This window comes from Oryzias latipes, chromosome 8 (genome assembly GCF_053564925.1).
Source record: "Oryzias latipes strain Hd-rR chromosome 8, Olatipes_Hd-rR_3.1".
NCBI lineage: Eukaryota > Metazoa > Chordata > Actinopteri > Beloniformes > Adrianichthyidae > Oryzias > Oryzias latipes.
Window position 1 is genome coordinate 20959984 of NC_136244.1, and position 16604 is coordinate 20976587.

Consider the following 16604-nt stretch of genomic DNA (forward strand, 5'->3'; position numbering starts at 1 on the left):
CTCAAAATTGCATATCTGAGTATTTCTTTACACAAGTTGTTGTGAATCAGTAAGAGATGAAAAAATGTAATTTAAGAAAGATTGTAGTTGTGATGTCACAAATAATGTCACAAGCTCCCTGCTCCACTCCATTCCGATTAATCCACTTGAAGACTACTGGATCCAATCTTTGTTTTTCTCGTCTGATCTGGCATCCGGCTCAAAAATGTATGTCTGGATAGCCCCAATATCACTCGCTTTGTTGCACTGGCAATGGGTGGGTAGGTAGGTCGTGGGTGTAAGGGGCTGTAAGCTAGCAAGAGAGTGTGTTAACAGATGATTGCAGAAACTATTTCCAAGACAACGAAAACTATTTTTTCTTTGAGCTAAAAACATTATAATTACCACAAAAAGTCCAATGGGAATGCTTTTAAAAATAGATCAAAACATAATGGTAGTGGATCTTTAATTTATCTTTCAATTAAAGACTATATTTATGTGTAAAACCAAAGACCCTTCTTTTGGTAATATCACAAAATGTCAAGTGCATTTAAGTTAACACATCTTATAGATTTATACTTAAAAGAACTGAAGAGTTCCTCCTTATTTTTACCTCCAGTACTGTTTACACTGTGAGCCATCCACTGCGTCCAGAATCAATAATGTTGCAGGACAACAGTTAGCAGAGGAAGGAAACTTGACCTCTGCAGCTTAACTAATGTAGGCTTGTTGTTGCCTCCTCCTGGGGATAATAAAAGTCTTTGTATTACAAGGGCAGATGATGCATTCGACTGTCCCAGCCAGGGAAATCCCTTCACACAGATCCAACATTGCAAAAGTGATTTGTGCAGTTGTCAAAATAATATCCCTACCAGTTTTTAAGATTAGGTATGTTGCTGACTGAGGATAGTACAAAACATTCATTAGTTATTTGAGAAATTCAGTTGATAAAGGCTCAGTAGTAAATTCAACAGTAACTGAACTGCAGTTGCCACTTTCCCACCAGGTATAAAGTGGTAGAGTCAAGGTAAGGGTGGTGGTGGAGGGAATGATAGATTAATACAATCTTTTAAGTAGAAGGTTTTGGGCACCATGCCAGGCATTTCACATTTTTCTCTGCTGCTTGTTCAGATTTGGAAAACTAAATATACTTTTTTCATCAAATGTTTCTGCAAAAGGTTCTTCCTTCATTACCAAAGTGACATTTTGCACTAAAATAATCTGCAGAAAATATTTAACATAGATCTTCTGGCAACTGCAAAGACAGGAATTTGAAGTTTGACAACAATTCTAATTAACTAGTCAAGGTTTTTTTATTTATATTTTTATTTTATTTTAGAATCTTTTAGGTTTGTTTGCAATTTGATGACTCACTTTTCATATAAAATAACTTCCTTTTGTTGTATGAAAAGAACCACGTCGTCAGCAAATGTGATTGTTTTTTATTTATTTGGGAAAATTAAAAATAGAGGAAAGTGTTTTCATTTTCCAATCAAAATTCACATTCTTGATTTAAAAACTTTGTTGTCTGTCATCCAGTTTAACATGTGGTCAGTTTTCAGTTATTTAACCTAGATGTGTTTAAAACTGATTTAAAAAGTTCAAAAAAAATGTTTAAATAGAAAATTCCATCAAAATAAGGAATGACATTACCTCTTTGACCTGAAAACACCAAGAAGTGACATTAAGTCCAAATACATGGATGTGCTCTGAGAGAAAATTCCAGAGGGATGTGCTGGTTAAAAAAAAGAAAAGATCTCTCTTGTTTGGAGCATGTCAGCAGGGGCAGCTGCAGGATTGACCCTGCCAAGGACGGAGAGCTCCCCATGCCTGTTCAACGTCGTGAAATGAGCCATTGAACTGCTAAATGGAGTCTTTATGATGAGTAATTAAAAGAATATAGCTGAACTCTCTCAAACTCCCCTTTTCACTTGGTTCCGCTGAGTTTTGCTGTCACGGGTTTGCCAAAAGGCAGCTGCCTTGGGCCACTTTAACTATCGGCCCTTTCACCAAAATGCAAATGGCAGCCTTCAGGAATCACATCATATGTTGTTTGATTTTGCGAAAAATGTGCCTTTTTTGCTGACTTCCATTACTCGTTATTGGAGAAGTTTATGCCTGTCAAGCAGGATGCTGCAGCATTAGGTGTGAAGGAGGAAAGGTTGTAGCCTTTTATTGCTGCACTCTGTAAAGATCGTACAAAGAAACTCAAGAAAAAAATAAACCATGTGCAAACAATGAAGACATCACACTTCCTCTCTATTAAAACTTATTGGTACGAATGCAGAACATCCATCTCTCTTTGTGCAATGCGTCTCTTAGTCGTTTTTACAACTTCCATAAAAATGCATGAAGGATGTTGCCAAGGAAAGCCTCTGGTGTGCAGATTTTGAAATCTCACCCACTTTAAGGGGAGTCATTAAGATGATAGAGAGCTGGAGAAAGGCTCATGTTTGATTAATTAGTAAAACTAACTTTGGCAAGACAAGAAACTGAGGATTTCATTTGCTTGTGCTTGTTAGAAAAGGTTAATGAAGTGGTTCTCATTTTTGAAATAAAAGAGAAAAAAGGGAAAAAAACAGCTGAATTCTTTTCAGAGAATCCTCTTTGAAGATGAGAATTTATACCATTCAGTTTGACCTCTGTGGTTAAAATTATATCATGGTGACCTTAAACATAACTTCTACAAACACAAGTCGATAGTTCTTGCATTTGTGGAGAAATTTGGGGAAATTAGTTTAAAGGGCAGATTAGAAAAGGAATTGTTTTAACTACTGTGGAAACTTGATCAATATCGAAAACAACGTTCTGTGATTATTAATCTGAATCTATGTGACTATGAAAAAAGGAAAAAAAAATACATGTCGTTATTTTCTATTTCTAATCTTTACATTGTCCTTTACTGTTCTTTCAGAGTTTAACAGAGAAGTCAGGGGACATCTGAACGGCTGGAGGCCACCGGGGATGCTTTCTCCCACCGAGGATTGCAGCCCAGATTACAGAGGTTGGTGCAGGTGTTTTGGTGCAGCTGTGCGTGTGTGTTGACTTAGCCGAGGCCCTGCATGAGCAAACGCCCCCTAAGAGGATCACACCGCTAATCCACTGGTCAATACACAAGACAAAGAACAGTACAGTGCCGAGTCACTCAGAGGACATGTCATCCTGAGAGTGGACAGCATGGATATCCGTCAGTGGATACATAGAGGCTGCAACAAGGTCTACAACTACTCAGTGGCCTAGTTATGACTGGAAAGTTGTGGGTCGAGCCACACCGCAGACTGTAAAAGTGGAACCCAATGGCTCCCTGCTCAGTATGAAGGGTTTAATTGGTGGAGTAAATCAACAAATGGTTTCAGAGTGCAGCTGTGCTTGCAGCTAACTGCCCCCTTGGAGTGGGTCAAATATTTGGTGGAAATTCCACACACTAAGATGTGTGACAGCTAGAAACGATTTAGCATGTCTCAGTTTGTTTCATTTGGTTCATATGTTTTTCCAGTATTTATTTTTTAATTTTGTTTGAATTTTATTTAACCTTTATATAACCAGGTAAAACCCATTGAGATCAAAATCTCTATATTAAGGATGGCCAAGAGATCTACAACACACATCACATACTGTAAATATAGTTGAAATATAACACAAAACAATGACCTTAGATAGGGGTGGGAAATTCCAGGCATCGAGGGCAGGTGTGTCTGCATGATTTCCAGATAGTCTTGCCCTACTCATGGCTGATTACCTGGTTCAGGTGTGTCCAGCCAATCAGAACATGCCAGAGCAGGGTATGTTGGAAAACATGCAGGAATGCAGCCCCTCAGTGCCCACCTCTGCTTTAGAGTTTTAACTATTTAAAATCTAAAGTTACAGGTGCAGCAAAGTAACTTAGTGTTGTAAAATGCAATATATGTAAACAGTCAGGTGCAAAAGTTATAAGCAGCATAATAATAATAACATTTAGGAGATACAAGGTCCAGAGTTATCAGTAACAAAATATAAGTTAAATTAAAGACATTGGCAATGATGTATATAATCTTTATTTTTCTTTTTTTGCTACATAAAAAGTTGCAAAAAAATCTAAATTCAACAAGTTCAGACCATTTCAGTCCAGTTTTCAATTCCAAGCAGAGGCAGAAAATGTAAAAAAGAGTTTGGACTATTTTCACCCACTTTGTGTTTAATTTGCTTGACGTTAAATTGGAAATTGAATTTTCAATCAACGGTCTTGAGTTTTGCTTTTCATTAAGTGACCCGATATTTTTGATTATCCAACATTTCCTTTGTAGTAAATCAAAGGAATTTGTCCTTTCACTGACTGATGTGCAGGGATACCAACCAGAGTTCACACTAAGCAATCGCTACTACTAAATAAAGTAGCCCTAACAGAAATAATGTGACCCTAGTAATTATCAATGATTCATTTTCTTGCAATCATTTCTCATAACCTGCATAACCTTTCCACTTGGATGACTCACTAGTGACTTGGGTCGTCCATAATTAAACACCGAACAGAGGGGAGGTGCCCTGTGGTTTCAATATTGCATTTGTCATGTTTTTAACAGCAAAATAGCTTTTCAATGATTTTTTTTGTCTACGTCTTCCCCTTTACATACAGGAACTGAGGGAGTTGACTACATGTATATTTCTTCTCAAATAAAACACTGTGTTTGACATTTGTATGCAACATATGAAAATGATTTGTTGTTTCCACAATAGTAAAACTGTTAGTGTTAGCTTTTCCTGTTACTTTCCCAACTTAATGTTTTTAGTTATAACTCCAAAATTCGAAATAAAAGCAATGGTTTCAAAGTTGATCACAAAAACCTGCTGCAGCTTTAGTCTCATCGTGCTGCATATTCCAAGCTTCTCCATCAACCAGGAGTCTTAATCGATGATACTGGGGAAGACTTATTTGAATGGATTACTTTAAAGAGCATCATGGATTAGCTTGTAAGAGACATGGATCCCTGAGGGAGTCTTAAATTAGTCACATGAAATGATTCTAAAACGTTCTCTGGTCAGCAATTACAGGGGCTACTTCCACATCAAAACAATGTAACCCTCCTCATTATCCCCTCACTAAATGCATCAATGTCACTTTGGCCCATGCTCCATCATGTGACCAGCATGACAGTTTTACATTTAAATGAAGTGTGGCACCTATGCTTATGTTATCCTGCTGGTAATGCAATTTAAACTTTTTTCCGACACATAACAGAAAATCTGCATTTTCCATAACAACACTGCATAATTAAAATACTGAATTGCTCATCTGCATATGGTACGTGGAGTGAGACTGAATTTAAATGACGAGTTAAACCTGTCAGATTTATTTCTTAACTTTTTTTATAGTAAATTAGCAAAGAAAATTGCCCCTACATATGCATGAATCTCTTTAATGTTTTAGATTCTTTTTCAAACGTCTAGCTTAAAACACGTTTATCAGAAGAATAAGTACAAAAGCAACTTTAAAAAAGGGGTAAATTTAAAACGTCTTTTTTTTGTCTGATAAAACTCTTAATCTTGCATTTTGTCAAAATGGCAAAGATCCTAGATTTGCTACACAATTGAAGGAACACATTTGTTCTCCATTTTATAATTTGTCTTGGAGCAGATAGGATAAAAATGAAACCAAAATCGGAGTCAGCCACATGTTGTGGGAGGGGAGGTTGCTGTGCAAAGGAAATTTCACTCCACAGTTGGGTCTGTGGCGGATTCTGCAAAACAAACCTGAGGACTTTAAAAAATCAATACACCCGACTTTATTCACCGAGTTAGAAAAGCAAATGCATTCCAACTTAATAATTAGTTAAATAAAGAACCCAAAACTCAATCAGCAAAAAAAAAAAAAAATCCCTTTAAAAGAAGACAAGAAGTGGTCTAAGAGGATCAGCCTTTAAACCACTTTTCAAAAGGGGAAACAAGGCTAAACACTTGGCACTGAAATGCATTACTCTTTAGATGCTGAAAGTATATTTTTTGTAGAATTTAACTGTAAAGTAAAGTGAAATAGTAAGAGTTTTTACTTTCCTTCTGAATTTGGTCAGTTTTTACTACTGATAATGACAAATTGCCAACTTTTGTTTAAATTTTCTGTTTCCTTATGAATGAACTTATAAAACTATTTTAATAAAATACACAATTTGGTAAAACACCTTAAAGTTGCATTTAAATTTAAATTTAAATTTCAACTAACCCTCAGTAGTCACTGAACTCTCCAGTGTGTTTGCCAATCACGTCGGTTGTTTATTATGACATATGATTGACCCCCCCATTTGCACTGCTTTCATTCAACACGTTTAAAAAAAAAAATTTGTTTGAAATTTTTCTTATTTAAAACAAAGTCAAGGTATGAGACATAATAAATAATAAATAAAATAAGTCTTTCGAACAATGTATAGTTTAGTGGAGCCTTGCCTGTTTATTTTCCACATTTTTTGCAATGTTTTGACTTTGTCTTTGCCTTGTTTTCTGGTTGTATACCTTTTAATTTGTTTTTACACATTAGTTCTTTGTTATGGAAAACATAAAGAATGTAAATTTTTGCAGTTAAAAATGATATTTACAACTCGGAATTGTGTTTGTTGAACAGTTTCAGGTTCATTTTTGACTTATTGTACAATATAATGAAAATGATCTTTAACAAAGAAGCTGGTATTGTACTAAAAAGATGGAAATCAAGCACTGCCATAAAAAACATTTTCAAAGTTAATTTATCAGAGCAAATTGTAAAGTAGGATAAAGAGCCCAATAAGGCCCCAGACTAAGGGTTGATTAATGCTTGGAAGATGGATGTACAGTGAAGAGATTTACCAAAGACTACGGAGCCCTAAAGGCACACAGAGCAAAAAACAAAAATGATAAAATAGTATTGGTAGCTCTGACATAGTATCGGGTGGGCACTAGAAACTAGAAGTAAAAAGAAATAGTACTGGTTCCTCGTATTTGGTGCGCACCAGACTAGTCCTTTTTTTTTTTTTTTTTTTTTTTTTTTTTTTTTACGTCTATGTCCCGTCAGGGCCTCTGTAAAAATCAAACAAAAAAAAAGTTTTTACATCGATCTTTTTCTGCTTCCCTTTGCAAAAAAAAAATATATTTTTTTTTTAGAAAACAAAGTCTCTGGACACCAGGCTCTTGCTTTAAAATGAAAACCAATCATGAAGAAATAAACAGAGTTTAAACATGGCACCACTGTTATGACAGACAGCTTTCGGCCATTGCCTACACACCTCCTAATGACTTTTTTCTATGCCACTGATAAAACACTGTGGCACCTTTCTCCTTGTGACAGGATCCTTCTCTCATATCCTGACAGCTCAGTGTTTCCCTCTTATTACATGCCATTTCTTCAGCGATGCAACACAGCCAGTGTTTCTTGTCTCAGTCGAAATTTAAGATGTAAAAGTGAATCAAAACCCTCCTCAGGCTCAAGTTTTGTCCTTCTTTCAGCCAGTTAAATCGCAGATTCAATCTCTGCTCTGCAAAGTGAATAGAATTTCAAATTTCTTCACTGCTGTGTAGTCAAGATAAAACCTTTAAGGTTAAATAAAAGATGCAAGACTATTGTCTGTAAAACAAATATTCCTAATCTTCATTTTCCTTGCATTTATGCGGGGGAAAAAATGAACGGAGGTTTTAGAATTGATGCGTTGCCGCGGATGGCTGTTAGAGACCACCTGAAAGCACAGTGCTGCACAGCTGGTATAGTGGTGCAGACATAAAAAGAAGAGCTAAGCGAGGCTTTGGTTTATCGCCTACAGAACAGGATTAAAAACCCGAGCCACTCAGCTTTAAAGAAGGATCTCTGACCATCTGCTTTTGTTTGCACCTCTAAAAGCTGCCCACCATGTTTTGCTTCCCATTTTATTTCTTTACATAATACAAGTATTTCCTTTTTATACGGAAAGTTTTACTGCCAGTGAATGAACAACCAAGACATTAGCATGTAATCATCTGTCCCCGTCATCCAGATGCAAGTAAATATTTTATCACTCTCTCTTTATAATGCAGTGAAATGAAAAATGCCAGGTATGCTGTCTTTCAATGACACTTAGTTCCATCGGGAGCCTCTCTTTGGTCAGGAAGACAAGAAGACGAGACAGCAGTCTGCTCAAATGAGAAAACTGTCACAGCATCATTAGAGAAACCATTTGCTCGGGCTCGTTTCATTAGCTTATGTGCTTTGTTATGCCACCCTCATTCTCCAATAACTGAGGAGAAAAAAGTGTATTTTCTTCAAACTTTAATCAAAACCTGCTTTCTTTGGGCATTTGTGTTTAACAGGAAGTGACCCTTCCATCAAAATTGATGTGTTTTTCATTATTGTTGTGCCGCTTGACTTCCTTTGAAAGATTGCACTGAAGCTGATAATTGCATCTCAACAGGTTTAAAGATTAGTATCAGTGCCTGACTGTCCACGTTGGGTGGTAATTTGTCAGGATTGTGGTGGAAGCTTCATAAAGAATGTCTCGTCTCGCATGCTTTGAAAACTTACTCAATTTGAGGCAGTTATTACACTGCAAAACTGGACCGGTGATTTATCAGCTGTCAAAGTCACTGCAAAGTCAAAGTCTATCCGAATGTAGCTGCCCTGTTTTTGTTTACTGTTTGATTCTATTACAGATTCATTTCAGAATTCAAATCAGAAAATAGGAAGGAATTGCCTCTAGGCTAACAAGACTTTTCTTTTAAAGGAAAATGTCATTATTCCCTTTGTACTTAATGACATTGATTAACTTTTTTTCTCTTTTTAAATTAATAAATAATCCCTTTAACCATTTAAACCAATGCAATTCAACATACATTGAATAAATCTACCGATAGAGGATGCATTTTACTGCTTTAACTGCTTTTACTCTTTTCCAGACTGGTAATTAAAACTTTTTTCTGATGTCTTTACTGATGGATGACGCAACAACAGAATCTGTTTTCATGCAGTTTGATGGGTTTGCTGTTCTATTTTCAGAGAACCAACAGGTGGGAGGAAGGCTTTTTTGACTTTCTTTATTCATCACCAGAAAAGTATTTGCTTGTGATCAGGCATAGCTTTATGCCAATTTCCTTTTTATTATTTTTAATTTTTTTATCAAGCTACTTTTTGTGCTTTAGAGCACTCTAAAAAACCTTATTTTCTTGTTTGTGTTGGGTTTGTGAAAAAAATAAACTGCATCCACAGCTACCTTGGGGAAGTTTTAGAATGAAAAACGTCACTGATTTTTAGACAAAAATCTACTTAACATACATCTTGAGAAGCTACAGAAGTCATGGTGGTATTTCCTTTACACAGTAGAGACAGACTCATGGGTGCCAGGAAGTTTGACCATACTGTACTGCCCCTTGTGGTCTCTACAGCTTTTTACAACTTAGTTTTTTCCCCCCAGAAAAATACATAAATGTTCAAATCTGCCTTATACTAAGAAAGAAGAACCTCTTCATCTGCATTTATTTTGTTTGACCATGATTTTCTATATATATTTTTCGTTTTTCAGAAAAATACATTAAAAATGAAATACACAAATATATTCATCTTTGAACAAAAAACATAAGAAAGACCAATTTAGCGGACTGAAAATACCCTATAATTCCTTCGCTGATGGACAACTTTGTGTGCATTTACCTGTTTCTTCAATCCAAGTGTAAAATAATTGAAACTCAACTTTTATTTTCCTTGCAAACTAACACATTTGATCTTAGTCATAAAACAAAACGAAAAAATAGTTTGATCTCAATTCAAATAAGAAAAATTAAGAAACTAATCGGGGGGAAAATATGTTTAAAGCTAACCTTAAAAGATATAAAAACTAACCCAACATGATTTCAAGCAAGACATGATTATCTCATTTGAAAGGACTGCAGTAGTACTACATACTTTACTCTGAGTTGACTTGCTTTTAGGTGTTTTTGTGGGTTTTACAGCAGCATGGAGTTGGATCAGGTGCATGTCATGTGAACGAGCATCTGACAAAAGATGCTGATTGACTTTGCAGGAAGGCGTGTTGGCTTCATAACCAAAACACAGCTGAACCCATTGGCCTTGATGAGCTGAATCTGTCATATTTCCTCTCATTCACAATATTCCGTTAGCTTCTGAATACGTGCCCCTTTCAAGCTCGATATCATGCTACTCTAATAAATAGTCGCACTCATTTATCTGCTTTCTTATAAAATGTAACACATCAATGCCGTGCATCTGTGATCCATTAGAACTGAATTTCTTTTTCAAATAGTTCTCTCTGCCTTTTCCCATTCTGATTAGGACACAGCAGTGATGAAACACTTTGCATTATTAAAGGCTGGAATTACATGAGTGTTTTAACAACCTCCAGCTTTGATTATACTTCACAGAAGTCCCTTTCAAACTGGGAATTGGAACAGAAATATGAATTCATTCGACGGTGTGTGGACAGGGGAATATTATCTTTTGTCTATTGTCTGTCTTTTCAACAGGCCACAGTGAAGGTAGAAAAACATTTGAGCAAATGATTAATTGCGTGACATAAAGGATCTACTCACTTTTTGATAGATCTGCCTATATGGCCTCTCAACTTTGCACCAAGAATTATAGTCAAAGCTGCTACAAATCCCCTGAAGGCCACTGCACAGATGACATTTATTGACTTTATATTTTTATGTATTACTCAGTGAGAGATTCTTGTATGTTTAAAACAGAGGTTGTGATCAATTTTGGGGTGCTGTGGTAGTTAATGTTCTCACTGGTTGATGCATTTTTTTTTTGAAAGTCATGACATAAAGGAATCTAAAAAAACAAAAAACAAACTCAGACTTGACAAATTGCACAAGTAAGGAAGCTGTCCAGATTTTTCAACGTTGCATCATGTTTTAGGTTTCACTGAATGTAAAAAACGGGAAGTCCGAAGTCTTTCGAACAAATCTCTTTCATAACTGTAAAAAGGAAAACTTTGTCAACTCAGCTACGTTTCAAGCACTTTATTTGGAGTGCAAGGGTCAAATGTTGGTGAACAATAGATGAATTTTGTGAAATATTAAACATTCGCCTCAAAGGGGCATTACCTTCAGAGATGTAAGGAAAAAAATTAACAGTATGCCTCAATTTTATGCTTTGATCATTAGGGTGATGGAACAATCAATTTCAAAACTGAGGTTCTTTCTTTCGGAAGGAACATTACTGAAAATGGACTAGAATTTGCATTTTGATTAATCTTGATCCTTGGGTTATTCTACTGTTATGGTTCTAGAAAAGCTAGAACAAAGTTGAAGACCCTAAATCAATCGATTTACAAGTCATTTGCTCCACTAAGTCTGGTTCCATTTAAAGGTTAAAGGGCCTATATCATGCAAAATCAAATTTTTGGGCTTTAAAGTGTATTATATTGTTAATTCTTCACAAACAAACAAAAAACAACCCCAAAGGAGTATTTTGCTCTATTCTTGCATTTCTAAGCATTCCTCTCCAACCCTGCTCCATGAGCATCAGCCCCTTCCTGAAAGGGGAACAACCCCTTCCAGGAAGAGTCTGCCCTGCCAGCACCACCCCCTGGCTAAAACACACACCCACTTCCTCCACAGAGCCAGCGGTGATCGGCAAAACACTTTTTGTAAGGCTCCAGAATATAAACATCCATCTATGCAAAAGTTTGGATGCTGTTTGTTTTTGTGGGTGACACACTGCAGAGGCCGACTCCAGGTTGACGTCATGAAATGGGCGGCACCCGCAAGAAGCGAAAGGCGGTGCCTCAGAGATCGAGTCCTCTTACTTACGGGTAGGAAAATGAGCTCAAGAAAACAACTCATATTATATAAAGAAATTCTAATTTAGTGTGCCAAAGTATCATCAGATATATGACTATAGTTAACTCTGAAAGGCTCATCATAGCATGAAATTGGCCCTTCATTGTGGGTATGACATAACAATTGATTTAACATGCTACCTAAAATATATATAGCCATAAGAAAATGTTAAATGATTGTATCTATAGTAATTAAACCCCTGAACGCACAGTGTTCCCTCGTTTGTTGCAGGAGTTACGTTCTAAAAATAACCCATGAAGTAGGGTTAGGGATGTTATAAGGCTGTGAAACGCCTGACTACACACTTTATAAACTTTTCTCAAGGAGAAATTACCATTTTCACACTTTTCTCTCTAGCTTAAACTAGCAAAATTCAAACCTTTGTAAAATAAAATAAAAAAGTAAATCCAGTATTGTAGAACGAAAACAAAGATCTGGTTAATGATCTGCTTGCAAGGGCCAATCAGGACGCAAAACACAGTGTTTTATCTAAAAGAGAAGAGAAAAGCATGCAAAATGGCAAAAAAAAAATCTGCAAAATCACAAAAGGTGAATCGTGACATAGTGAGAAAAAACTGCATTTACCCTGTAAAAACAAACACCACAATACCATTCTGTGTGTTTTGGCTCCATATCAAGGAAAGATTTAAAAATGTGAGGTGAAAAAAAAAACTGATACATAAAGGATTAAAGTTGGATTTAAAAGTGGCCATAAGACCTGGGTGGAGTACCTCTCCTTTAATTGCTATGAACAGATTTGTTTAGCCATAGTACAAAAGGGAGCTTTTTTTTGCCGTTAAAGCAAAACCAAATGTATTTAACAAAGAACTCAGGAACTTGCTTTTTTTCTGTTGAATGAAAGGGCAAAATGTGTTTCTTCAAATTTCATTTAAAAATGCTAGAGCTTGCCGATCTTTCCTCTATTTACCATCATTGATGTCCATCAGTTGGTTGGCCTTTAGCCTGCACAGCCTTTAGATTAACAAGAATAAAAGCCCTCTCAGCAGTACACCTGTCATGTTGTGTTGAGATCTCCTTGAAGTCCACACTTGGCTTTCTGCGGAGCAGCGATATACCTTTCACTCCCCTGATAGTCAAGAACAAGCCCTCCGTTGCATCTTCTGCCTCATATTAAGCCTGAGTGAATTTGCTCTGTCAGGAACAATAACTTTTCTTTTCAAAGAAGAGACTATTTCATTTTGGCAGCAAAGCTATCACACAAGGAGGTTGTTTCTATTTCCCACCCCGCTGTTACCCTTCAGTCCTGCACTCGGTGTGGATGGATTAAATGGCAACAGCATCAGCCCGACCCTCCTAACATCTTCGCGAGCGCAGACACCTCCCGTCACTTTCTCTAGCTGCAGCAGCCTTTTGTGATGTCAGGTGAATATAGAAGAAAAAAGTAATAAAATCAGATCACAGTCTTTTTGATTGCTGGCCGAATAAACATACTTTTTCCTGTTACCACCTGCCGAAAAACCGTTTTAGCTGAGAAAATCTCCAGAGTCTGTTACGTAATTTTATCTCCCAAAAAAAGGAAAACTGCAAAATTTTCAGGAGAACAAAGCGGCCCATTTCCATGTAATTTATTCAAGTTAAAGCTATCTCGCATTGTCTTTGGCAAGGCAATCTCAAAGCGATAACACCCACTTCCTAAATGTGTCAGATAGTCTTATTGGGTCAGACAGATATAAACATTCAGCACAGGGAACGCTCCTGTTCGCAGCCTGTCAATCAGAACACACAGGCAGGATGAACTGTCAGTCAGACACACAGTCCTGCAGTCCAGTGTAATTGAATTAGCTCCAGTGTCTTTGTGAAGGTTAATTGGTGGTGATACCTTGGCAAAGCATGGCATATAAATTGACAAAGATAAGGATGGTTGTCTTATCGCTGGTTTTGTCAGCATATGTGTGAACTTTATCATTTTGCCAGCCATCAGATATTAAAATTATTATGGAGTTAAGCCCTCCACATTTTTTCTGGTTCATTTAAAACCTCCTCGGCTGTGAAATTTCTGAAACTTTCAGCTGTGTTGAGGGCAGAGCAGGAGCACCTGATTCATACGGAAATGCTATGAGTCAGCAGGTGCAGAACCGCCGCTGGCAGACGCTCTGGCTCAGAGGGCAAGAAAGAAAAAAATCTGACAAGTTGATGGTCACTTGATGGCTTGGAAAATTTAATTTACACCTGCAGGTGTTTTTTTTTTTTTTTAATAATAAATCACGTTTAATCCTGATTAAATTGAATTAACTATTTACAGTTGGATACTTTCTCAGGTGGATTGTTTGAAAGGCATGGTTGTGTTAGTCAATTTTACACAGATCACTGCATACTTATAAGAAAAGGCTATAGAGTATCGTGAAAATTCAACATTCTTTAAATCCCACTCCCATCATCTTTTGATCTATTTTAAAAGCATTCCCAGAAGTTTTTATTCATTAATATGCCATTATAGCTAAAATGAAAAAAATCCTGTCATTTTCTAGCTCATAGTTTCTGCTCAGTGTTAGTAGATCATTAAAAATTTGCCTCTGAGTTGTGGGGGGGACTGTTGGTGCTGAGCAACTCCGCTCCTTCTTCCCCTTTTGTTGCAGAGCGAAGCAGAGCAGGGGGCCAACCCGGTTTATTTTCTAGCAATAGATTGCTAGATAGATAAATACTTTATGGACCTTTGGGGAAATTACAAGACAGTCTATTGCTCTATCAGACCACTCACTCAGTAGCTTAAAACACACATTAAAAGAATAAATGAGTGTTAGAATATACCAATAGAAAACAAGAAAAAGAGCATAAAAAGTAGTTGAACATTCATTGTGCAAAGACTCCGAGGTACTCGTGTATCGACTCAATGGTGATGGGTTGTAGAGCAACAGGTGCCGGCATCTAAATCACAAATAATCTTTGTTTTTTAAACACAATTGTTTCAATTCTGAGCTTAATTTTCTAAATATATGTCCTCCATCATTAGAAGAATGCCATAAAAACACATTTTTCATTGGAGTGGGTCCTGAAACAATTTTGTTTTGTTTTTTTCCTGCAATTTTTTTGTGGTATTTCATTGCTTTACTGTAATTACATGTTTTTCCTTATAACTTATCTCTGTAAGAGGTGTCACCCGCCATAGAGCTTCTAGTTTGTAATGAGATTTCTTTGCTCAGCTTAAATCATAGAAGGCCGTAAGTCGGCTGAAGGATCTTGATACACTATAGAACAATAGTGAAAGATTCAGGGAATTTACAAGAGAAGGCAGGCCAGCAAGTCATTTAAAGTTTTACCAAGTCACCTGTGTGGAATACTAAGTGATGAGGGAGCAAAAGTAGATGAAGAGGTGGTTTTAAGTCTAAAGTACCAGAGGATACACGTACATCAGCCAAACCTCTGCACTTAAGGTTTTAATCATCTGAGAAACTACTGTTTTTTGACATTTAGCACTAAACTTTCATCAGCATTAATTAACATCAATCGACACTTCAGCATTACTTTCTTTTTCCAGTGCTAAATTTGAAGCTGCTTAGCAGGGAATAGCGCTAATTGGCAACAGTATGATTATTTATAAAATGTTCATGTCTGCAAAACATTCAGAAGCTTGCAAGGCTGGATTAAAGGAAATTATCAAGAGTAAAAGTTTAGCCATATTCCCGCTTTTTCTTTTGACTTTACTGCTTGGGGTATCGCAAACTTCAATTGAAAGTCAGCTGGAAAATTCTGCCTTAAGGCAGGGGATTTTAATAGTTTTCAACGGCTTGCTTTAATCAAACCAGAATTGATTTTTCTTTTTTTTTATGTGCACAAATAACATCAAAGAGTGTTTACATTTGTTATATTCTGCAAATAAATTTATCTTGTTAAAAAATTTTAGTTTGGAAACAGCATGTTTTTCATTGAAAGTAAAAGATCCAGGCAAAATTCAACAGTGGCCAATAAAATGCCAAAGGAGGACAAGTAAAGAAAAGATTCTTAAAGACCCACTCCGATGAAAAGTGTCCTTTTGGTGTTTATGATCAATTTCTTGTGGCATTGAATTAGTTTGATTTGCAAGGAAATAAAATAATTTTGCTGACCTATAGGAAATCCACCACAACACTGACTTTTCAACCAGCATTACCTTGAAACCTTTCCCAGTGCAAGATAAGATAAGATATATGACTCCCATTATTCCCATTTCATCACAAAGTCATTCCTCAAGGCCCTGCATTTTCCTTTTCCAAGACAATCCTTTCCCAAAATTATTTTGGATGAAGTGGAAGTTTCTTCTGACTCTATCACTTAAAATGCGTTGTAGAGCTTTAATTAAATCATGTAAAATGAAAAAAAAAAGAACAGTGAATGTGTTTAGAGATAGTAATTTCTCACCTACAAACAAAAAATAACTATATTTACTTGCAACTCATAGAAACAAACAATTCTTCACGATGGAACCCCAAGAAGTAGGTCTTTAATCGACCCATCAATTATTTTCCAAACATTATTCCCATAATAATTAATAAATGAGGTTAATGTCCTCTTTTGTAACTTCAAACTGCATGACCCCCTTTTTTTCTCTAGACCCACTTCGGTCTAGTTCCTCTATGAATGCTGCATTTCTGTCCCCAAGAGTAGCCGCTCCATTTTAACTCAATTTGTTCTCGTATTCTAAGTCCCCCATTTTTTACTTCTTTTTTTTACCCCTCCAAGTCTCGGAAATGCTCGCATTTCAAAGGACGTTAAATGAAGAGCATTTATTGGTTTGGATTAGGAGGATCGTCTGAGAAGAAGGCAGCTCAACAATCTCAAAGCACAACCCAACAGAGGTGCTTTAACCTGCTCAGAAATCTTTTGATTAAAGTAGTTATTTAAAACTGTCTTGTTTTGAATCT

The 16604-nt window shown here is 36.4% G+C and overlaps 1 protein-coding gene across 2 annotated transcripts in view; it reads left to right on the forward strand.

The window, feature by feature from the left end:
- elfn1a (extracellular leucine-rich repeat and fibronectin type III domain containing 1a) overlaps nucleotides 1–16604 on the forward strand; it is a 75657-nt gene that overhangs the window by 44132 nt on the left and 14921 nt on the right. For both annotated transcript variants that reach the window (XM_023957446.2, XM_078950980.1), the window contains exon 2: nucleotides 2894–2983. The gene's annotated coding sequence lies outside the window, so the exon portion shown is untranslated. The remainder of the gene's footprint in view (nucleotides 1–2893; nucleotides 2984–16604) is intronic.